At 45.8% G+C, this 23,437-nt stretch overlaps 1 protein-coding gene across 3 annotated transcripts in view; it reads left to right on the forward strand.

Annotated features, from left to right (window-relative positions):
* The first annotated feature begins 5 nt into the window (after window positions 1–5).
* The window catches only part of unc13d (unc-13 homolog D (C. elegans)), a 161,131-nt gene continuing 137,699 nt past the window's right edge, over window positions 6–23,437 (forward strand). For all 3 annotated transcript variants that reach the window (XM_080209138.1, XM_080209139.1, XM_080209140.1), the window contains exons 1-2: window positions 6–813; window positions 16,081–16,202. The gene's annotated coding sequence lies outside the window, so the exon portion shown is untranslated. The remainder of the gene's footprint in view (window positions 814–16,080; window positions 16,203–23,437) is intronic.

Consider the following 23,437-nt stretch of genomic DNA (forward strand, 5'->3'; position numbering starts at 1 on the left):
CTCTGAGCAGGTGAGGAGGCGGCAACAAAAATCCCCATTGACCTCGGGTGGGAATTCCCGGTCTCACTCGAGCAAAGTGGTAAAATCCTGTCTGCTGAGCTATAAATTCGGTCAGTTCATCCAACACTCCCAAACTGTTCCTTAAAATGTGCCATGTGATGCTTTTACCGTGTACAGGACACTTGGCGCCATGTGCACGAGTGGGCAGAATGCATCAGTGCGTGTACAGGGTGCACTGAACTGACCTGTTTATCCTTGCCTGATGTGGTCGTACACAGTACTGCAGTGAGAATTTACCCAGAGAGAAAACAGGAATAAAAGGTCAGGCAATCTTTGGGGATCGTTTTTGGCGACCTGTTTTTCAACACCCCATGGACCACGACCCCCATTTTAAATCACTACAGCAAGTTTGTTCTGGAGCCCATGCTGTCTCTGCTCACCCCTGATCTACAAAGACTGCTGTAGGACATTCTGCGATGCATTACACGTCATCATCCATCCATTTGTGTTAAAGTTGGGGTGTACGTTCAAAATAGGCTGATTTATTCTCAGTCAGTTGTATCAGGAGATTAAGTACACAAATAAGAACACAATTATAAGCTCAACATTGATAGGCCCCTGTTGAAATTCTGGGCATCACATTACAGGAGGAATATTAGAATCATGAAAAGTGGATGGGGATGATTTACAAGGTTGACAGGGTTACAGTTAGGAAGAAAGGCTTTTAATAATTGTTTTTTTTTAACCACCAGAAAAAAGTAAAATATCTGAGAATTTTGTTCTTCGGAGCAGTGGATTTGGAAAGTGCTGGTGGTGAGAGATTGATTTGCTGTTTATTTTTCGAGTTTTTGTCTCCTTTTCCGGTTCGCGGGGGTTTTTTTTCTCTCTGTAGTGGAAGTTAGGCACGGGGGTAGTCGGGAAGGTAGCGGGGAGTATAAAAAGAAGGCCGCAGTAGACAGCCGGCAGCGGAGTGAGCTGGAAGCAGAATGAGATCTGTAAGGGCTTTGGCTCACTGGGCTTAGGCGAGAGCACGCATAGGTGAGGTGGGTGTTTCTGTTGTTGTCTTTTTTTCTTTTCCCTTTTTGTTTTCACCTCCAAAGGTTTTAAGATAAATGGCAGGTTCAATTGGGAGACGATTTTACTGCATTCAGTGTCATATGTGGGAGTTTCTGGGGACAGCTCGTCTCCCAAAAGTCCACATCTGTGTTCAGTGTTTGGAGCTGCAGCGTCTGAGGGTCCGGGTCAGGGTGCTAGAGCTGCGGCTTGAGGATGTATTTTTAGTGAGGGAGAACAAAATAATAATGGATAGGAACCATAGTCAAGTGGAGATACCAGGGCCTAAGGGGGAGAACAGGTGGGTAACCGTTAGGAAGGGGAAAAAGCAGAAGGGTCATGTTCCAAAAAGGACCCCAGTAGTGGTCTCCCGAAACATCAAGAGAAAGGCAACAAATGAGGGAGGTGATCTTCCAGAGATAAGACAGGAGGACCAGAGGGAAGAAAGGGGACTAGAAGTGAGATAGTGGTGGGGGATGGGAGGGTTAAAGGAATAGATAGGTGGTTCTGTGGACAAAAGCGAGACTCCAGGATGGTAGTCAGCCCCCCTGGTGCAGGGGTACAGGATGTTTCAGAGAGGGTAGAAGTAATATTGAAGGGCGAAGGGAATCAAGCAGATGTAATTGTGCATATAGGTGAGAATGACATAGGAAGGAAGAGCAGGGGCGATATACGTAGGGAGTTGGGTGCCGGACTGAAGAGCAGGACCCCCAGGCTGGCAATCTCTGGGCTGCTACCAGTGCCCAGTGACAGTGGCGCTAGGAATCCTGAGATCCTTCAACTGAATGCATGGCTGAAGGATTGGTGTAAGATGGAGGGTTTTACATTTGTTAATTGGGAAGTTTTCGTGAGAGGACACCTGTACAGGAGGGATGGGGAACACTTAAATGGGAAGGGCACAAATATCTTAGCTGGGAGGTTAGCTGGAGTGTTTCGGCAGGGTTTAAACTAATGTGGAGGGGGGGTGGGGATGAAACCGATAACTCAGTAGGCACTGGGATTGGGAGCAAGTTAGGTGCTGGGGCAAGGTTAGACGAGAGGAAAAGGAGGACCCAAGTGGGCCTGGAGTGCATCTGTTTTAACATGAGGAGCGTAACGGATAAGACGGATGAACTTAAGGCCTTAATGTTTACAAGGAATTTAGATGTGATGGCAGTGACAGAGACGTGGTTAAAAGAAGGGCAGGACTGGCAGCTAAATATTCCTGGGTATAACAGGCATGACAGAGGAGGGTCAAAAAGAGGTGGGGGAGTGGCGCTGTTAGGGATCACATCACAGCGGTGCAGAGGGAGGATAATTTAGAGGAGTCGGGATAAGAGTCGCTGTGGGTGGAGTTCAGGAATAGGAAGGGAGCAATCACTATGCTAGGGGTATACTATAGGCCACCCAGTAGCCCACAGGAAGTGGAAGAAAGTATATGTAAGGAAATTCTGGATAGGTGTAGAAAAAATAGGGTTGTTGTAGTGGGAGACTTTAATCTCCCTGGGGTGGATTGGAAGGTGCCTAGAGCTGGGGGTCCGGACGGGGAGGAATTTGTAAAATGTGTACTGGGAGGCTCTTTGGAGCAGTATGTAGCTAGCCCGACTAGAGAGGGGGCTATACTGGATTTAGTTCTGGGAAATGAGCCTGGTCAGTTGGTCGAGGTTGCAGTGGGTGAACATGTGGCTAACAGTGACCACAATTCTGTCTACTTCAGGATACTAATGGAAAAAGATGAGTGCTGTCCTAAGGGGAGGGTGCTAAATTGGGGGAAGACGAGATACAGCCGGATTAGGCAGGAACTTATAGCCCCCGATTGGGAGAGGTTGTTTGAGGGTAAGTCCACGTTCGGCATGTGGGAGTCTTTTAACGGACAACTGAAGAGGTTGCAGGAAAAACACGTGCCGGTTAAGAGGAAGGATGGGAAAGGTAGGATTTGAGAGCCGTGGATAACTAGGGATATTGAGGACTTGGTCAGGAAGAAAAGAGAGGCATATGTTAGGTCCAAACAACTGAGAACGGAGAGAGCATTGGAGGAATACAGAGAGAGTAGGAGGGAACTCAAACGGGGAGTTAGAAGGGTGAAAAGGGGGCATGAAATGATCTTGGCAGACAGGATTAAGGAAAATCCAAAGGCATTTTACTCCTATGTTAGGAACAAAAGGGTGCCTAGAGAAAAAAATCTGTCCTCTTAGGGACAGAGGAAGGGAACTATGCTTAGAGTCCAAGGGAATGGGGGCGATCCTGAATGAATACTTTGCATCAGTATTCACGAAGGAGAGGGACTTGTTGTCTGGTACTGTCTTCGAGGGAGTTGTAGACCTGTTGGAGGAAATATCTATTTTGAGGGAGGAAGTGTTAGGGTTTTTAGGTAGTATTAAAACTGATAAATCTCCAGGGCCTGATGGCATTTATCCTCGGCTGCTTAGGGAGACGAGGGATGAAATTGCTGGGCCTCTGACGCAAATCTTTGTCTCTTTGGACACAGGTGAGGTCCCAGAGGACTGGAGGATAGCGAACGTGGTACCGTTGTTTAAAAAGGATAGGAGGGATAACCCAGGGAATTATAGGCCGGTGAGTTTGACGTCAGTGGTAGGGAAGTTGTTGGAAAGGATTCTTAGAGATAGGATGTATATGCATTTAGAGCGTTGCGTTCTGATTAGGGATATGCAGCATGGCTTTGTTCAGGGGAGGTCTTGCCTTACGAATCTGGTAGAATTTTTTGAGGAGGTGACAAAAACAGTCGACGAAGAACGAGCCGTGGATGTTGTCGATATGGATTTCAGTAAGGCGTTTGACAAAGTCCCTCATGGTCGGTTGGTGGAGAAGATTAAGGCTCATGGAATACGAAGCCTGGTATCTAGATGGATTGACAACTGGCTTGGTAACAGGAGACAGAGGGTAGCAGTGGAAGGGTCTTTTTCTAGCTGGACGTCTGTGACTAGTGATGTGCTGCCAGGCTCAGTACTGGGACCTTTGCTATTTGTAATATACATAAATGACTTGGAAGAGGGAGTAAGTGGTGTGATCAACAAGTTTGCAGATGACACGAAGATGGCTGGACTTGCTGATAGTGAGGAGCCATGTCAGGCAATACAGCAGGATATAGATAGGTTGGTATATTGGGCAGAGAAATGGCAGATGGAATTTAATCCAGATAGATGCGAGGTGATGCATTTTGGAAGAAATAATGTAGGGGGGAGTTGTACGATAAGTGGTAGGCCTATTAAGAGTATAGAAATGCAGAGGGATCTAGCGGCACAAGTACACAAGTCCTTGAAGGTGGCAGTACAGGGGGAGAACGTGGCGAAGAAGGCTTATGGTATGTTAGCCTTTATAGGAAGGAGTATAGAGTATAAAAGCTGGCGTCTAATGTTGCAGTTGTATAGAACGTTGGTTAGACTGCATTTGGAGTACTGCATCCAGTTCTGGTCGCCTTACTACTGGAAGGACGTGGAGACTCTGGAGAGAGTGCAGAGGAGGTTTACCAGGATGCTGCCTGGTATGGAAGGACTGGGGTATGAGGAGAGATTGGGCAAATTGGGGCTGTTCTTAGAAAGACGGAGAATGAGGGGAGATCTAATAGAGGTGTATAAGATCATGAAGGGTATAGATAGAGTGAACAATGGTAAGCTTTTTCCTAGGTTAGATACAAAAATTACGAGGGGCCATGGGCTTAGGGTGAGGGGGGTGAGATATAATTTGGATGTTAGAGGGAGGTTTTTCACACAGAGGGTTGTGGGGGCCTGGAATGCGCTGCCAAGTAGGGTGGTGGAGGCAGGCACGCTGGAGTTGTTTAAGGTTTACTTAGATAGGCACATGAGCGGACTTGAGATGGAGGGCTAGAGGAGACTGTTCTAAATAAAGATCAAGAGCCTTGGGATGTTCCTGGGAATCAATTGATTCATACCGACCTTCCCACATATTTTATGGCTCACTTGTCTTACTTCTGAGCTTCTGGGGATTCCGTGAATGTCTGTATAAGTTGTGCATGTTTGTTGACGTCTTTTCTTTTAATCCACAGGTGATTCGGTCCGCCTTGTTGTCCAACAAGGGGCATACACGCGGTGGGCCATGTGAGGGTTGCTCTTGGATGTTGCTTCAAGTGATGCCTAGTGCTTTACGTCGTTAGTGTACGCTTAAACTGAACCAACTAACGGGCAACACGACAGTTCAGTGACTATCACTGTTTGCTGTGCAGATACGTGGATTTGGGCCAGTGTCTGCGGGAGTTTGCACATTCTCCCTGTGGTTGCGTGGGTTTTCTCTGGGTGCTCTGGTTTCCTCCCACACCCCAAAGATGTGCTCTTAGGCTGATTGGTGTTAACAAATTGTCCCTAAATTCGTCTCCCCTCAATCTGTTTATAATTCCTTTATTGTGGAGTCCATTAGGTGTAGACAAAGGTCATAGGTAGAAGAGGGCACTCACAATGTTAAAATGGCAGCGTGGGCTTGTTGAGCCGAAGGGCCTGTTTCCCGTGCTGTGTTGTTCTTTGTTAAAATAGCCACATTGCCCCACCCACAACACAGGCAGTGTGCCAGTAAAATCGCTGTGGAATCCATCATATTCTTCATCAGGATACTCCCATCTGACCAGCTGTTCTGACACATTTTGACTTCAAGATCTCCATCATGTTGCATCCTAAAAGACCTGGTTAGCAGGAGGTTCTCTGCGTGGTTCAGAGCAAATACAGTCTGCTCAGCCTCTTGTCCCCTGGCTAACTCTCTCCTAATTTTTTGCCCAATAATTTATTCTCCCAGTGCATGTATAAAGGCCTTGGAGTAGGTGTAAAGGAGATTTACTGGAAAGGAAGGATGAGGGATTTGGGTTCAGTATAGGGAGAGAAAAAGTTCTCAGTATTGAGAAAGCTCAGGGAAGGTTTAATGTGATACTAAATGTGCTCGTTTTTGGGGTGTGGGAGGAAACCGGAGCACCTGGAGAAAACCCACGCAAGCACAGGGAGAATGTGCAAACTCCCACAGACACTGACCCAAGTCGGAGATCCGACCCGGGCCCCTGTATCTGCACAGCAAACAGTGATAATCACTGAGCTGTCGTGTTGCCCGTCAGATGGTCCAGTTTAAGCGTACACTAACGACGTGAAGCACTAGGCAACTCTTGAAACATCCAAGAGCAGCCCTCGTACGACCCACCGCGTGTATGCCCCTTGTTGGCCAACAAGGCGGACTGAATCACCTGTTGGTGTAAAAAAAAGACATCAATAAACATACACAGCTTATACACACATTCATGGAAGATCCCCAGAAACTCAAACGTAAGACAGGTGAGCCATACAATATGTTGGACGGCCGATAGGAATCTGTTGATTCCCAGGAACGTGCTGAGGCTCTTGGTCCCTATTTAGAGCAGTCTTTCGTACCCCTCCATCTGTAGTCTGCTCATGTGCCTATCTAGGTAATACTTGAAGAGGAAAACTATTGTAGGGCTCGGGCGAAAGAGTAAGGGAGTGAGACTAATTAGATGGCTATTTCACAGGCATGATGGGCTAAATGGCCTCATTCTATGCTGTATGATTCCATCTCAAAGTTCAACCTTTGGATTCAGATATGTTAAGCAGATCCTGACTCTGATCTACATCCATTGCTGTGCCTTTGGTCTGTAAGGCTCCACAGTTGCACAGCAGATAGGTTTTAAATGTTATTTATACAAATGTTTTGTGATTTATCTAAATAGCTTCCACAACTGTGACTATGAAGGTGGATAGAAGGGTTCTTTGTGCACCAGAGCTATAGAGGAACTCTAGAAGGTTTAATGTTAGAAACTTGTTGGGTGGAAAGTGCATTTCCTTGTGTCAATTTTACAGTTGAAATTTGGGCACAATAAGATCCAATTTTGGAGTCCAATGTTCAATGCCCAAGAAAACCTGAAAAATCTTTGACCTGAAACTGAATTGGAACACTATGCAGGTATCCCTGACAACTGCCTAAAACAAGCAATGTTTATATATTTAAGGGACCAGATGCCTTTTCCAGTTCCCCTGACAGATATCACACAGCAGTGGGTGACGTAGTTGATTATTCAGTATGTATAAAGTCTGGTCCTTTTTGCACGAAAGAGAGCCAGGATGAGGAGCAGCATACCCCTCGCACCACAGTCATTATGATTGAGCTTGATTCCCATGATATGGCTTTGTGCCATTGTTAGAAGACAGACAGGCACTCAGCACCTTCAGCTGTGCAAGCAGCTCACCAGGTTATTGCCTCGGCTCATTATTGGGCCTGTCTGTCAGGCGCAACACTGAACCTGATGCCATGAATACGCCAAGATGAATTATATCGCACAGTGCCCAAAATTTGAGAAATGTTCACTTTTAAATTCGCAATGCCTCAACACTCTTGCTAATCCACAGAATGATTAGCTGATTTTAGCAATCACATTTAGAGTGGCCTATTCACAGAAACGTAATGACAGACAAAATGACGCAGATAAAGGCTGATTTAGCAATTGCCGTAGTGAACAGCTTACCTTCATGTTCCATGCACACAGTGAAACTCCGCCTCAGAGGATTGTCTCTGGCTGGTTTAGCAGGTGACGGCACAGCATAATTATGTGAATTGTACAGTATTTATGAGAATATGATATTCTAGGTTGCAATAAACTGAATGGAATGAAGTTGAGTTGAGTGAAATGCCTGTTTGTATAATAGAGGCTGTGTTGAGTCTGGTTGCCATTGAATTTCCACAAGCCCTCTTGCATTCCATCAATACAACAGGCAGATTTATAGGTAGATACACTCAGAATTCCTCCTTAATGTGAAGAAATTCACCTCTGTTGTGTTCCTTAAACCACAGAACAGCTACTTTGGGCACAGTATCACCCCAAATCCCCACCAAGTCATAGTCCAGAGTTCATTTCCTCGTTTGAGAGAACACGATATAGGTTTGCGAGTGTGCAATCACAGTGCTCTTGATTCAAATTCTGTCTCTCTCTCTAGTTTTAAGGAAGCTGATAATCCATCGTATGAGTTACCCCCCCCCCCCCCCCCCCCCCCCGCCACACACACACACACACACACACACACAAAATAAATGTTTCTCAGACTGGTGGTACCAGATTTCTTACAAGTAGACCTGACTACACCATTGTCTGCCTTTTGTAATTAAGCTGTTGCCTTGGATGGTGTTTTTGGGTATGACCCTAAGATAGGTGTCAAAGACTTATGGAAATACAATATGCCTAACATATAGGAAGTGATAAAACTTCCTGACACCAAAGACAGTGTCCAAGCCTTCTCTTTCCACTCGAGTATACTTTTCCTCAGGCTTTGCCAACAATCTTGAAGTGAATGCTTTTGGTCTTTTCTCCTTGTTTTATATAATATGGATCAGGACAGCCCCAGCCCCATAGGGTGAGGAGTCATAGAGGTTTTACAGCATGGAAACAGTCCCTTCGACCCACCTTGTCCATGCCGCCCTTTTTTTCAAACCCTAAGTTAACCCCAATTGCCTGTGTTTGGCCCATGTCCCTCTATACCCATCTTACCCATGCAACTGTCTTAAGTGCTTTTTAAAAGACAAAATTGCACCACCTCTACTATTACCTCTGGCAGCTTGTTCCAGACACTCACCACCCTCTGGAAAAAAAAATCGCCCCTCTGGACCCTTTTGTATCTTCCCTCTCATCTTAAACCTATGCCGTCTAGATTTAGAATCCCCTAACTTTGGGAAAAGATGTTGACTATCTACATTATCTATGCCCCTCATTATTTTATAGACCTCTATAAGATCACCCCTCAGCTTCCTACGCTCCAGGGGAAAGAAGTCCCAGTCTATCCAGCTTCTGCTTATAACTCAATCCATCAAGTCTCGGTAGCATCCTAGTAAATCTTTTCTGCTCTCTTTCTAGTTTAATAATATCCTTTCTATAATAGGGTGACTTCTTTTATTTGTTCATGGGATGTGAGTGTCACTGGCTGGACCAGCATTTATTATCCATCCCTGAGGGCATTTTAAGAGTCACCCACATTGCTGTGGCTCGAGTCACATGTAGGCCAGACCGGGTAAGGATGGCAGATTTCCTTCTCTAAAAGAGATTAGTGAACCAGATGGGTTTTTATGCTGATCGACAATAGTTTCATGGTCATCAGTAGTCTTTTAATTTCAGAATTATAATGCATCAAATATCACCATCTGCAGATTTGAACCCCAGTCCCCAGAACATTATCCTGGGTCTCTGGATTAACTAGTCCAGTGACAATGCCACCATTCTGTTTTGCCGCTGGGAGAAATTTTCCCTGCTAAATGAGTCTAGGCCCAAAGCCACTTCCCGTTGTCACCAGCAGCTGCCTGTAGCCCGAGTCCACTTGGTGTTCACTTCCCACAACAGCCGCTCCCTCAACAAGTGTAGGACAGAAGCCTCATCCCACCATCGCCTGTAGCCCAAGCCCCCTCAACACCCACTTCCCATGATGACCCCTTGACAACTGTGGTTAGCACTCTGCCACTGCTGTTGACTGCACCCTGACTCCCCTCTGTGACTGTTCCCCATGACCTTTTCAGCTGGTCTCCAGGCAAGTACTAACTTCTCCCCTGAACAAAGCAATGGTGTTTGGAACAACTCTACCTGTTCTCCACGGGGCTGCCACACTTTGGGTCCTTTCCAGCGCCAGCACCATCCTACAAATCTGAGGCAATGCTCGATGCCCTCTCCCTTCGCCAGAACAGTAGACCAACAGAATGCATTGGCTATGAAGCAGCTTTATGGCCAGTTGTTATGTATGCACCAATCGAGTTACACTGCCTAAGAACCATGAGATAGGCTTGATAACTTGAACACTGGGTGCTCTTTATTGTAGCTGTACACAGTTCCATAGTGAGATTTAAGACTGCACAAACTGGGTCCTGCGTTGGGAAGACCTTGTCCTCCAAGGATTACCTGACCTGCACCCTTAAAGGAGCAGTATGCAAACCCCAACATACATAGAATCATAGAACCCTACAGTGCAGAAAGAGGCCCTTCGGCCCATCAAGTCTGCACCAAACACAATCTCACCCAGGCCCTACCCCCATATCCCTACATATTATACCCACTAATCCCTCTAACCTACGCATTCCTATACACTAAGGGACAATTTTAGCATAGCCAATCAACCTAACCCGCACATCTTTGGACTGTGGGAGGAAACCAGAGTACCTGGAGGAAACCCACACAGACACGAGGAGAATGTGCAAACTCCACACACACACTGACCTGAGCCAGGAATCGAACCCAGGACCCTGGAGCTGTGAAGCAGCAGTGCTAACCACTGTGCTACCGTGCCGTATACATGATATCCATATATTGCACATTGCACATCCGTCTTCTTGATCAGGCTGCTGGCACTGACCAGTGTTGCCAGTGTACCCCAGGCAGGATTCATCACCTTGCTGAGAGCCTCCTGCCAGCCTGAGGGTATACTGTCGCCTGCCTGCCCTCCAAGGAATCCGGCCAATGGCTGAAGACCCTCTCCGTAAACCTAGGAGCTCGTTTCCTTGCTGCCAACTTTCTGGTTCGAATGAGTGACAGTACTGTGGAGCTGTTTGAGTGCTTGGGGTGGATGACTCAGACGCTTTAAGATTCAGGTGCAATGCTTTCGACGTGAGGGAAAAGAATTCTTCTACGCACTCGAACATTGTGATCTGGATCGTGCCGGCAGGAATCATACCAATTTTCTCACCAAAAATGACATTTTTTTGGAAAATTCCTGCCCGTGGGCTCCCTAAAACCCTGCACAACTGGAACAAAACACTTCATCCCTGTACTCCAATCCCCTTGTGATAAAGGCCAGCGTGCCATATTGCTTGCTGAACTTGCTAACTTCCTGTGTTCATTGTACAAGCACACACCCAAATTTCTCCGAATATCAACATTGTCAAGCTTCATGCCTTTTAAAAATATTTCCATTTTTACAACCAAAGCGAATAATAATGTCACACTTTCCTACATTACACTCCATCTTGTTGCCATTCACTTAACATGTCTACATCTCTTTGTCTCCTCCTCACAGCTTACATTTCCACCTAGCTTTTTATAATGAGCAAATTTAGATACACTACTCTAGATTTTGTTGTCTCAGTCATTCAGTTGTGGCCCCAGTATTGATCCTAGCATCACTCCACTAGTAACTGCCTGCCAACTTGAAAATGCCTCAGTTATACTTATTCTTTATTGCTACTGTTTGATTCTGCCTATTAACCAATCCTCAATCCATGCTAATATATTACACTGAATTCCATGAACCCTTATCTCGTCTCTTAACCTTTTGTGTGGCACCTCATCAAATGCCTTATGTCTCCTGGTTCCTCTTAAATTACCATACTTCATCCTCACAAACCCTAATATATTTAGCAAACACAATTTCTCTTTCATAACCTTATGTTGACTTTGATCATATTACTACATTGTTAAGACTTCCTTACAAAGTTTCATCATTTTCCAGAAGACTGATGTCAGGTTAACTAGCCTCTAATTTCCCGTTTTCTGTCCCTCCTTTCTTCAATAACAGTGTAACATTTGTCTGCTGGGATCATTAATGAATCTAGCGCATTTTTGAAAATCCTCACGAGCTATCTTTGCAACTGCCTCTTTCAGAACCCCAGGACATCAGAGGCAAATTCTCCCATCCTACCAGTGACAAACTGAAGCAGAGAATCTAGTGGGAGCCAAAAATTCAGAAACCCACTAATGTAAAATCAATTTTCCCAGCGCTGGATTAATGGTGGGTGGTCTTCCCACTGGCTGGTGGCGTGAATGTCATTTTCATTCAACTGCATCACATGAATGTTCATTAAATCAGCTAAGTGCCAGCATCCTGTCAGGCTTTCCAATCTTGTGCCATGAAATTGTCAGTCTAAAACGCGTTTGCTAAGGAGTGACATGCACAATGTGGTCCTCAGTTCATAAGAGACTTTGAGGTGCGTGCAATAACTTCCTGCCACTGCGCTGTTCCTGATGTGCTTTTCAGTACTCTGTCAGGGTGACCAGTTCCTGCCCTCCATCTCCAGGCCGAGCTGGTTTTCATGGACAGCATTGTGCTACTGGATCCATGACACCTCCTGTGGAACCATCTTGGGTCAGTGCAAAAGCTGGGGTTGGGGAATCCAGGAGTCTCCTCCTCTCCTCTCTCCTCCCTCCCCCCCCTCCCCCCACACCAGTATCCAGCTGGACATCACCGTGCTGCGGGACTCATGTGGCCAACGCAGTCAAGGTCCAAAGTTCAACTGGGGGTGGAGTGTGAGAAGCCAAAGGAGTGGGCTTGTCAAAGACAGTGTGGCAGCGTGGAAGTAGGGCTGTGAAGGAGGTGGTGGAGGTTGGGGGGATGTTCAGGGTGAGGGTCACAATGGCAGACAGAAAGGCGTGGAAATGTATGAAGAAGATGAACAATGGAAAGCAAAGGGAAGACTGATGAGAGGTAAATTGGACTCTGGCAAGGCTGCGTGAAAGCTCACAAACAAGGGGGTAAAAGGATAGCACAGTGTTAACTGGAGGAGATGCATAAAGACTCCAAGTGTGATGGGTAGGTGCCAAGTGGGGCATGGTGCCTTACAGGTGATGGGCTGGGGTGGGGGGTGGAATTGAAGAACAGGCGTCCTCTTGAGGCTGCTAGCCTTTTCCCTCTGGGTTGCTGACATCCTGGACAGGCTGGTGCTGAGGGAGTGGTATCAATCAGCTGGGCTGGTGTTTAAATATGGCGCCAGTACCTTCAATCCTGCCTGCTGATGGCAGGCAGATGAATCAGCTGCCAGCCTGCTGGGTGATTCTGAGGGGAACATGCCTGTACGTAATTAACGAGGTTCCCAGAGCAGAGTCTGGCATGGGATCCCACCATTAAAATAAAATTCCGGCCTGTGGGAAAGATGCCATTGGAGCTTCTGACCACAGCAATTATTCTCAAAACGGGATAATTCCCAACCGCTGATGTTAGGCTAACTGGTTTATAATCCCATTCTCTTCTCCCTCCTTTTTTGATTAGCCGGGTTACATTTACCACCCTCCAATCTGCCGATATTCTTCCAACATTTACAGAATTTTGGAAAATGACAACCAATGCATCTGCTGTTTCCACAATCATCCTTTTAGGAGCCCAGGATATAGTTTATCAGGCCCTGGGGGACTTATCGGTTTTGAGTTCCATCAATTTCTCCCCACTAAACCCTGAGTTCCTTAGTATTTTAGGAAGTTATTTCTATCTTCCTCTGTGAAGACAGAACTAAAATAGTTGTTTAATCGCTCTGCCATTTCCTACTTCGCGGACTCTCCTGTTTTGGATTGTAAGGGGCTTGCATTTGTCTTCACTAAGCGTTTTCTTTTTCATACAGAAACTTTTACAGCCTACATTTATACTTCACACTAATTTACTCACATACGTTATTCTTTACCTTTTAATCAATCACTTGGTCCACTAAATTCTAAACTGCTGTCAATTCCCAGGCTTGCTACTTTTCCTAACAACTTTATGTGACAATAAGTTGGACACTATGAAACAGGTATTGGGATCATACACCATGTATTGACATTATAAATCAGGAATTGTGGTTATACACCAGGTATTGGGATTATAAGAAAGGTATTGGGATTATAAACCTGACATTTGGATCATAAACCAGGAATTGGGCTTATACACCAGGTATTGGGATTATAGACTAGTATTTGGATCATAAACCAGGAATTGGGGTGATACACCAGGTATTGGGATCAGAAGACAGATATTGAGGTTATAAACCAGATATTGTGATCTTGATCCAGGTGTTAGGGTTGTACACCTTTATTGTGAGTATAAACGAGGTATTAGGATTGGAGTTAGGATTATATTCACTGGAGTTTAGAAGAGTGAGAGGGGATCTCATAGAAACTTATAAAGTTCTAACACAGTTAGAGAGGGTAGGTTCAGCAAGAATGTTCCCAATGATGGGGGAGTCCAGAACTAGGGGGTCATAGTTTGAGGATAAGGGGTAAACCTTTTAGAACTGAGGTGAGGAGAAATTTCTTCACCCAGAGAGTGGTGAATGTGTGGAATTCATGACTACAGAATGTAGTTGAGGCCAAAACATTGTCTGATTTCAAGAAGAAATTAGATCTAGCTCTTGGAGTTAAAGGAATCAAGGGATATGGGGGGCAGGGGGAGAATCAGGATATTGAATTCAATGATCAGCCTTGATCAAAATGAATGGCGGAACAGGCTCGAAGGACCAATGGTCTATTCCTGCTTCTAGTTTATGTTTTTATGTATTGTGATTATAAATCAGAAATAGGGGTTATACACCAGGTATCTGGAATAGAAACTGGTTATTGGGATTATACCACCTGGTGTTGGGATTATAAACCAGGTGTTGGGGTTGGTACACTAGGTGTTGGGGTTGGTCTATCAGATACGGGGTGCATGATCCCAAGCAGTTACAATGAAGGACATTGTTTAAAATGGAATGAATATTGTGGGAATGGCCTTATGAACAAAACAACATACTTACCAATCAGTTTAATTCAATAAGTCTTCTCACAACACCAGGTGAAAGTCCAACGGGTTTATTTGGGATCATGAACTTTCGGAGCACTGCTCCTTCATCAGGTGAGTGACTCTGAAAGCTCGTGATTCCAAATAAACCCGCTGGACTTTAACCTGGTGTTGTGAGACTTCTTACTGTGCCCACCCCAGTCCAACGCTGGCAGCTCCACATCAAGTTTAATTCAAGACTAAATAAAAACTGTGGATGCTGGAATCTGAAACCAAAAGGAAAAAATGCTGGAAAATCTCAGCAGGTCTGGAGATCTCCTTACAGATGCTGCCAAGCCTGCTGAAATTTTCTAGCATTTTCTCTTTAAATTCAAGACTAAGCCTGGGTGTATGAATTTCCAAGTCCGTTTGTTAGTGGATGTTCTGTTAACTGCTCTCAGCAAAGCAATAGCTGTGGAACTTTAAGTGGGCTCAGTGCCTTTGGAGACAGGAAGAACGGAGACAGCAAGAAAGTGCCCAGTACTGCGTACAGTTCTGGTCGCCGCATCATAAGAAAGATGTGGCGGCATTAGAAAGGGTGCAGAGGAGGTTTACCAGGATGTTGCCTGGTATGGTGGGAAGGTCTTATGAGGAAAGGCTGAGGGACTTGAGGTTATTTTCGTTAGAGAGAAGAAGGTTAAGAGGTGACCTAATTGAGGCATACAAGGTGATCAGAGGGTTAGATAGGGTGGGCAGTGAGAGCCTTTTTCGTCGGATGGTGATGGCTAACACGAGGGGACACAGCTTTAAATTGAGGGGTGGTAATTATAGGACGGATGTCAGAGGTAGGTTCTTTACTCAGAGGGTAGTAAGGGTGTGGAATGCCTGCCTGCAGCAGTTGTGGACTCGCCAACTTTAAGGGCGTTCAAATGGTCAGTGGATAGGCATATGGATAACATTGGAGTAGTTTAGGTTAGAGGGTCATTAGATTGGTTCCACTGGTCGGCACAACATCGAGGGCCGAAGGGCCTGTACTGCGCTGTAATGTCCTATGTTCCTACTTCTGATCAGTATAGAGTGGTTCCTGCTCTCTGGGTATCATTGGGTTAAGGCATGTGGTGCTGTGGACCATTGTTGATTAGTTCACTGTAATGATGCACATTCTGGTAGAATAGTCTGCTGATAATCCTGGTTTTGCCCCCTATGTGACGGATTTTAAATTGCGTATTAGAGCACATGACACTCAGTTAGCTGAGACCCAGTGATCTGCAACCCAGCAGAAGATCTGAGGACGTTTTGGAGCCGGGGGTGGGGGGCATTAAAGAAACAGTTAATAAAACTTCTCCCCTCCAAATTTGATAAGCAACAGGAAATCATGTTTGTTGTTCCAGCATGACTGGGGCTGTGCATGTGGTGTGTTTGGTGTATTGCTGGGACAGCAGAGCTGGACAGCTGACATTTCCTGTGCTGTTGGATGGTTAGGCACAGATAAACTTGCGGTTTCCTCTGATGTTGGAAAGTATGTCGCAAGCTAGAGAGCTCAAATAAGCTGCAACTCTAAAATACAAGACAGGTCTTTGCCACTTCATAAAATGAATCATGCTTTCTTCTTTGGTAGATGATTCTGCGTCACGCGACCAACAAAGGTATCAGTTTGATTGATCACTCTCGCTTTGTATAAAGTGGATTCTGAAAACAACCCAGTTGCCATCTCAGTCTGCCTGACGCAAGCTCCTCAGAGTAAGTTACAAGTTTCTGACGATGTCCCGTTACACTCCCTCCCCTAACTGAGCTGATTGCTTTCTTTCTCTCTTGGCCGTTACTTGTTTTGGTTGGTGTGCAGGTTCGACTTTTGGCTCTGAGATGCTGTAATTTGGAGCCCGTGACATGAAGCAGATCCCTCTCACTCTCTCTGGCAGAAGCAGCTAGGCCTGTAACACTCCCTAGTTTCATGTCTCGAGTTTAACATTTGTTTGGTGTAATGGCTGATCACTAAACAGGTATATTGTGTACAAACGATTGCCAGGAATATTTCTAAAGCTACGATCGATGGAATTTTGTTAGGTAAGAATATCGACTTGGAAATAAGGTGGATTAATGGTGCTGAGGTACAGATCAGCCATGAATGCCAGAATAGGCTTGAATGGCCTAATGTTGCTGATCTATTTCCTTAAGAAACCTGAGAAAAATAAGAGATGGCATTCAAAGCAAATATGGAGACTAGCTTAAGGCGAGGGTAAGACAGTCTTTATAAGAACCTCTGATGAGGAGTCATAGTGTACTTTAAGTAGAATATTTTATAGAGAACAGTTTCCTATTGACACAATTCAAACAATACCAGCAGTAAGGGAGGAGTGAGCTACACGATTAAAGAGATCGAAACAGTGACTAAACCTTTCAGGAGTGTGGGGATTGCAGAGGACGTACTGACTGATGTTCCTTGAGTGCAGCAACATGCTGCGTTTGTTCTCTTAACGCCTGTCCTCGGGAGTCCTGAAAAGCAGAACGATGGTACGGGCACCCAAATATTGATTAGAATTATTCAAATTTCTCACTCCCAGCAAGGTTTGTTCTGCTTTCTAATCTACTTTAAAGGTTTAACATCGGTTAAGGGTTGATAATGAATGGGTGCAAGGAGGCTGACTGGTGTCTCCTGATCAATTGAAGAACCTCGGTCTCCTGGAGAAGTGAGAGGGAATACTGCCAAATGACGCTGCAACCCAATCGAGCTCAATCCTGGGGAAAAATCTCCACCCAAATCTCCAACTACGTGTTGAGTTTAAAAGCATTCTATAGCCTCCCAATACAGGAAAGGTGGCTGAAGAGTCCCAATTGGACTTGAGCAAGATCTTGTAAAGTCTGACTCATGGAACAAGGCCCTTGTGGAAAATAGCTCAGTGCTTGGGCTTCAAACTATTTTATCCATAGCAGACAAAGCCTATTTGCCGCCGATTGCGAAACATCCTTCTTTCAGTGTTGTGAGAGAGAGGTTACAGTTCATAGGACATTCACAATACTAACACCTCCGTCCTGCCATCACCTCCATCACTCAGTTTAATTGTATGTAGTCACACTATGAGTGATTCTGGAGGGAGAGGTGACTCTGGCAGAGTGTGTACAAACACCCCCCCTGCACAAGCAGATCCTCCATCCACCCATCACACTGACTGCCCTGACCTGCTCTATAAGTAACATTTATTTATTAGTCACAAGTAGGTTTACATTAACACTGCAACGAAGTTACTGTAAAAATCCCCTAGTCGCCACACTCTGGTGCCTGTTCAGGTACACTGAGGTAGAATTTAGCACGGCCAATGCACCTAACCAGCAAATCTTTCGGACTGCGGGAAGAAACCAGAGCACTTGGAGGAAACCCACGAAGACACAAGGAGAATGTGCAGACTCTGCACAGACGGTGACCTAAGCTGGGAATCAAAGTCTGGTCCCTCGTCGCTGTGAGGCAGCAGTGCTAACCACTAGTGCTGTTGGGGTTAACTTTCAGTTGTCCATCTGAACTGATCCGCATCTCAATCTACTTATTCGCAAACAGAACCTGCTTTCATCCAACTTGTAGCATCAATCCCTTTTGACTTCAAAAAGATGTTGATGGTGATCTACTTCCTTAGTTCCACCCTTCATTCCCCTCCAACTGTCACCCATGACCTTTCCCTACCACCATTACTATCGCTGGCATTACCTTTGACCCCTCCTCCACTACCCTGCAGCCCCCAACTCTCCTTCAACAATACCCAGCTGAATGTGCACCTTACCCCCCCGAACACCCCACCTCCATTGACCTCCCTGACCACCTCCTTCCCACCACCATGGTCCGTGTCTGCCTCTGAATCTCCCCCCACCGCCCCTTCTATCTGTCCCAACATACCCTCATACTTCTGCTCTATTAGCTTTCCCTGTCCCCGGGCTCATTCACCTTTCCATCCTTTCATGTCCACCCTCCCTAGGAGGCAGACATTGGCTGCCCAAACCCCTCCCTTGTATATTCACCTGGACATCCACAGCCCATCCCCTTCCTCCTTCCCCTCTCCAAACTCCCTCTCTTACTCCTTTCCCCCACCAAACTTCCTGCTTCCTCCATTCCAGAATCCCTTGCTTACTCCTTTCCCATTCCAGAATCCCTCGCTTTCTCCTTTCCCATTTCAAACTCCCCCACTTACTCCTCCCTCCTCCAAACTTCCTCCCTTACTCTTTCCTCCCTTCCAAACTCCCTCCCTTATTCCTTCCCATTCCAAACTCCCTTCCTTACTCCCTCCCATTCCAAACTCCCTCCCTTACTCCTTCCCATTCCAAACTCCCTCCCTTATTCCTTCCCATTCCAAACTCCCTCCCTTATTCCTTCCCATTCTAAACTCCCTCCCTTACTCCTTCCCATTCCAAACTCCCTCCCTTATTCCTTCCCATTCCAAACTCCCTCCCTTATTCCTTCCCATTCCAAACTCCCTTCCTTACTCCTTCCCATTCTAAACTCCCTCCCTTACTCCTTCCCATTCCAAACTCCCTCCCTTATTCCTTCCCATTCCAAACTCCCTCTCTTATTCCTTCCCATTCCAAACTCCCTTCCTTACTCCTTCCTGTTCCAAACTCCCTCCCTTACTCCTCTTCTCCCCCCAAACTCTTTTGGTTACCCCTTGCTTCATGAGCTGAAAAGGATGTAAGTCTTGGGAGTTGTCTACAACCCTCCAGATGACAGTGATAAAGATGAATGGATAAAAACAGATCACAGAAGTTTGCTGCAAAAAGGAAGTAGTCATAATGAGACAACAGAAGAAAATTTGAGTTGTAAATTTCTAAGAAGTGAATTACTTGACTGTATTTGCAAAAGTTTTCTGGATCAATAAAATCCTTCCAACAATAATAGAAGAGACCATATTAGATTTAATGATGAACAATGAGCTTTAATTAGTCCCCATTTCCTTTTGAATGCCCCCCTTTCTGTAGATTACCCCATTAGCAGCTGTTCTGAGTCTTGGACAGAGCCTGCCTTATTTCACTAAATTCTGCTCTCCCCCAATCCAAAACCTTTTTTTGCACCTTGTCTATTTCTTTGAACATAACAAGCTTAAATTGTACCATGTTGTGATTGCTATCACTAAAATGCTCCCCCACCACCATCTGTCCAGCTTCATTCCCCAGAATCAGGTCCAGCACAGCTCCCTCCCTTGTTGGATCCTCTACATATGGATTTAAAAAGTTCTCCTGTACGCATTGCAAGAAATTCACTCCATCTGAGGCTAATGGTAGAGATGGTGATCGCAGTATGATGGCATTTGATATTACATTTGAGAGAAGAAGAGTGAGTCAGGCACTAAGGTTTTAAATTGATATAAGATTGACTTTTAGTGATGTGGCAGAAATTGACCACAATATGCTGGGTAGAACTGATAGTAAAAAAACTACTAATAAACCATGGAAAGTTCCCAAAGAAATATCTGGTAAAATTTGAGAACTATACCTGCCCCTAACTAAACAATCTTGGTCAACAAGAGAAGTGAGACACAGTGTAAAACTAAAAGGAAAGAGCTCATACAAAGGCAAAGAACAGGAGAGATCCATTGGACTGGGAAAGATCGAACAAAGTCTCACAGGGATGGAGCTAGATAGACCCAGTGCTTAAACCTGGCTGTTTGTAAGTGAGGAGGGAGGTGCCGTTCTGGTCTTTTACAAAAGAGGAGTGGTCCAAGAGAGAGATTCCGAGACCACGAGAGTGCAGGAGACACAGGGACATTAAATAAAGTTGATTTATTAGTCACAAGTAAGGCTTACATTAACATTGCAGTGAAGTTACTGTGAAATTCCCCTGGTTGCCACAGTCCAGGGCCTGATTGGACCAAAGCACCTAATCAGCACATCTTTCAGATTGTGGAAGGAAACCAGAGCCCCCAGAGGAAACCCACGCAGACACGGGGAGAATGTACAAACTCCACACAGACAGTGACCCAAGCTGGGATCTGTGGCGCTGTGAAGCAGCAGTGCTAACCCGCTGTGCTGCTGTGCCACGTACAGGTGGCCAAGTGATGACTTTTAAGGTTTTGTTTCTCCCCCCCCAGCTGGAACAGTTCGTCAAACCAATACTGGGGAGATGTGAGGATTCTATTACATTTATAGCATAACTCATATACATCATAGTATAACTGCGGATATTCATGGAGTGATATTCTAAATTTACATCTAATTAGTTAAATGAAAACAACCGAGGTGGCAGGGCAGGTGATGTATTGCAGCTGGAGCATGTGGGATTTGGTGGACGCCAGTGTGATCGACGCAGCCACATCTGCAATAAGTGTTTACAGCTTGGGCTAGTTCAGCTCTGGAGTCTGAGCTTTGGTATTGTGATGCATCAGGGAGCTGGGATAGTTACCTGGGCACTTAGCCCATAGGGAAAGTCACGCCATTTCAGTGAGAGGGTGGCATAGTGGGTAAGTGACTGGACTAGTAATCCATGTGAATGCTTTGGATATATAGGTTCAACATAACATAAGAACATAAGAACATAAGAACATAAGAAATAGGAGCAGGAGTAGGCCATCTAGCCCTTCGAGCCTGCCCCGCCATTCAATAAGATCATGGCTGATCTGTCGTGGCTCAGTTCCACTTTCCCGCCCTCTCCCCATAACCCTTAATCCCCTCGCTTATCAAAAACCTATCAACCCGCGTCTTAAAAATATTTAGCGAGGCAGCCTCCACCACTTCAACGGGCAGAGAATTCCAGAGATTCACCACCCTTTGAGTGAAGAAGTTCCTCCTCAACTCCGTTCTAAACCGCCCCCCCTTTATCTTGAGGCTGTGCCCCCTAGTCCTACTGTCTTTTTTGAGCGGGAAGAGTGTCTCCACCTCTATCCTATCCATCCCATTCATCATCTTAAACGTCTCAATGAGATCTCCCCTCATTCTTCTAAACTCTAACGAGTACAAGCCCAGTTTATTCAGCCTCTCCTCATAGCTCAACCCCCTCAACTCCGGTATCAGCCTAGTAAACCTCCTCTGCACTCCCTCCAAGGCCAAAATATCTTTGCGCAGGTGCGGCGCCCAAAACTGCACACAGTACTCCAGCTGCGGCCTCACCAATGCCCTATACAGCTGCAGCAAGACCTCCCTACTTTTATATTCAATCCCCCTCGCTATGAAGGCCAGCATCCCATTCGCCTTCCTGACCACCTGCTGCACCTGCAAGCTGGGTTTTTGCGACTCATGCACAAGGACCCCGGGGTCCCTCTGCACCGTCGCCTGCTGCAGTTTTTCGCCACGTAAGTAATAGTCCTTCCTACCATTCTTCCTACCAAAGTGGACCACCTCACACTTGCCAACATTAAATTCCATTTGCCATTTCCTGGCCCATTCGCCCAGCCTATCTAGATCCTTCTGTAGACTCTCCACACCCTCCGCACAATTTGCCTTTCCCCCAATCTTGGTGTCATCAGCAAATTTCGACACCCTGCACTCGGTTCCCTCCTCCAGATCATCTATATAAATGGTAAATAGCTGAGGCCCCACCATGGCAGCTGTAGGCAGTCCAAGAGAAACAGGCAGGTGGGTCAGGAGTCCCCTGGGGTCTCGCTCACATTTTGGAGGCTGTTGACGACACTACTTTCTCCAGGGAGTGCAGACAGAGCCAAGCTTCTGACACCACAAACAATCTGTCTGTACACGAGGGGAAGGGGGGAGAGTGACGGGGCAGGAGAAACAGAGGGCTCTGTAGTCAGGAAAACAGGTGCTACTGTGGCCATCAGCGTGACTCCAGGATGGGGTGTTGTCTCCCTGGTGCCAGGATCAGGGATGTGACTGAACGGCTACAGGGCATCGGAAAGAGGGAGGGTGATAAGGCAGAGGTTATGGTACGTGTTGGTACCGATAGATAGAAAGAGGCATGAGGTTTTGCACTGTAACTTCAGGCAGTAGACTAAAAAGCAGATCCTCTTGGATTGTAATCTCTGTGCTAGCGAATGCAGAAATAGGAGAACAGTGCAGATGACTGCATGGCTTAAGAAATGGGGCAGGAGGGAGGGTTTTAGATTCCTGGGACCATTTCTGGGGAAGGTGGGATTTGTACAAATGGGACTGTCTACATCTGGGACTAACATATTTGCGGGACATTTTGCTTGTGCTGTTGGGAGGAGTTTAAACTAATTTGACAGGGGGAGGGGGTGACACAGAGTGTTAGCAGAATAGGGTCACAGCATCATACAGTGAAACAATCAAAACAGTGAGAGTGCAGCTGTATTAAGTTTCAAGGGAGTAAAGCAAGGCTGAATGGTCTCTACTTTAATGCCAGGAGTATTACAGGTAAAATGGATGGGTTAAGGGTGAGGATTTGTGATACAGCAAACATCCCGGAGACATGGTTGAAGGAGGGGCAGGATTGGCGACTCGACACTGTAAGATATAGAATCTTCAGGTGAGACGCAGGAGGGGGTAAAAGAGGAGGAGGCTTTGTTTAATTAGTTAAGGAGTCAGTCACTGCAATAAGGAGAGATATCTTAGAGGGGTCTTCAAATGGAGTTTGTGGGTTGCGTTTAGGAATAAAAAAAAGGACAGCAACATTGCTCTGTGTCAGCGGGAAATTGAGGAGCAAATATGTGCACAATTCACAGAGGTGTGTAAAAATAACAATAACAGGGTAATATTATGGGAAATGATTTCAAATTTCCCCACTTTAGCTTGGATAGACATAGTATTAAAGCCTTGGATGGAGTGAATTTCTTGAAATGCGTACAGGAGGACTTTTTAAATCCATATGTAGAGGATCCAACAAGGGAGGGAGCTGTGCCGGACCTGATTCTGGGGAATGAAGCTGGACAGATGGTGGTGGGGGAGCATTTTAGTGATAGCGATCACAACATGGTACAATTTAAGCTTGTTATGTTCAAAGAAATAGACAAGGTGCAAAAAAGGGTTTTGGATTGGGGGAGAGCAGAATTTAGTAAAATAAGGCAGGCTCTGTCCAAGACTCAGAACAGCTG

Source organism: Carcharhinus amblyrhynchos, chromosome 21 (genome assembly GCF_965287045.1).
Source record: "Carcharhinus amblyrhynchos chromosome 21, sCarAmb.v2.hapA, whole genome shotgun sequence".
Classification (NCBI taxonomy): Eukaryota; Metazoa; Chordata; class Chondrichthyes; order Carcharhiniformes; family Carcharhinidae; genus Carcharhinus; species Carcharhinus amblyrhynchos.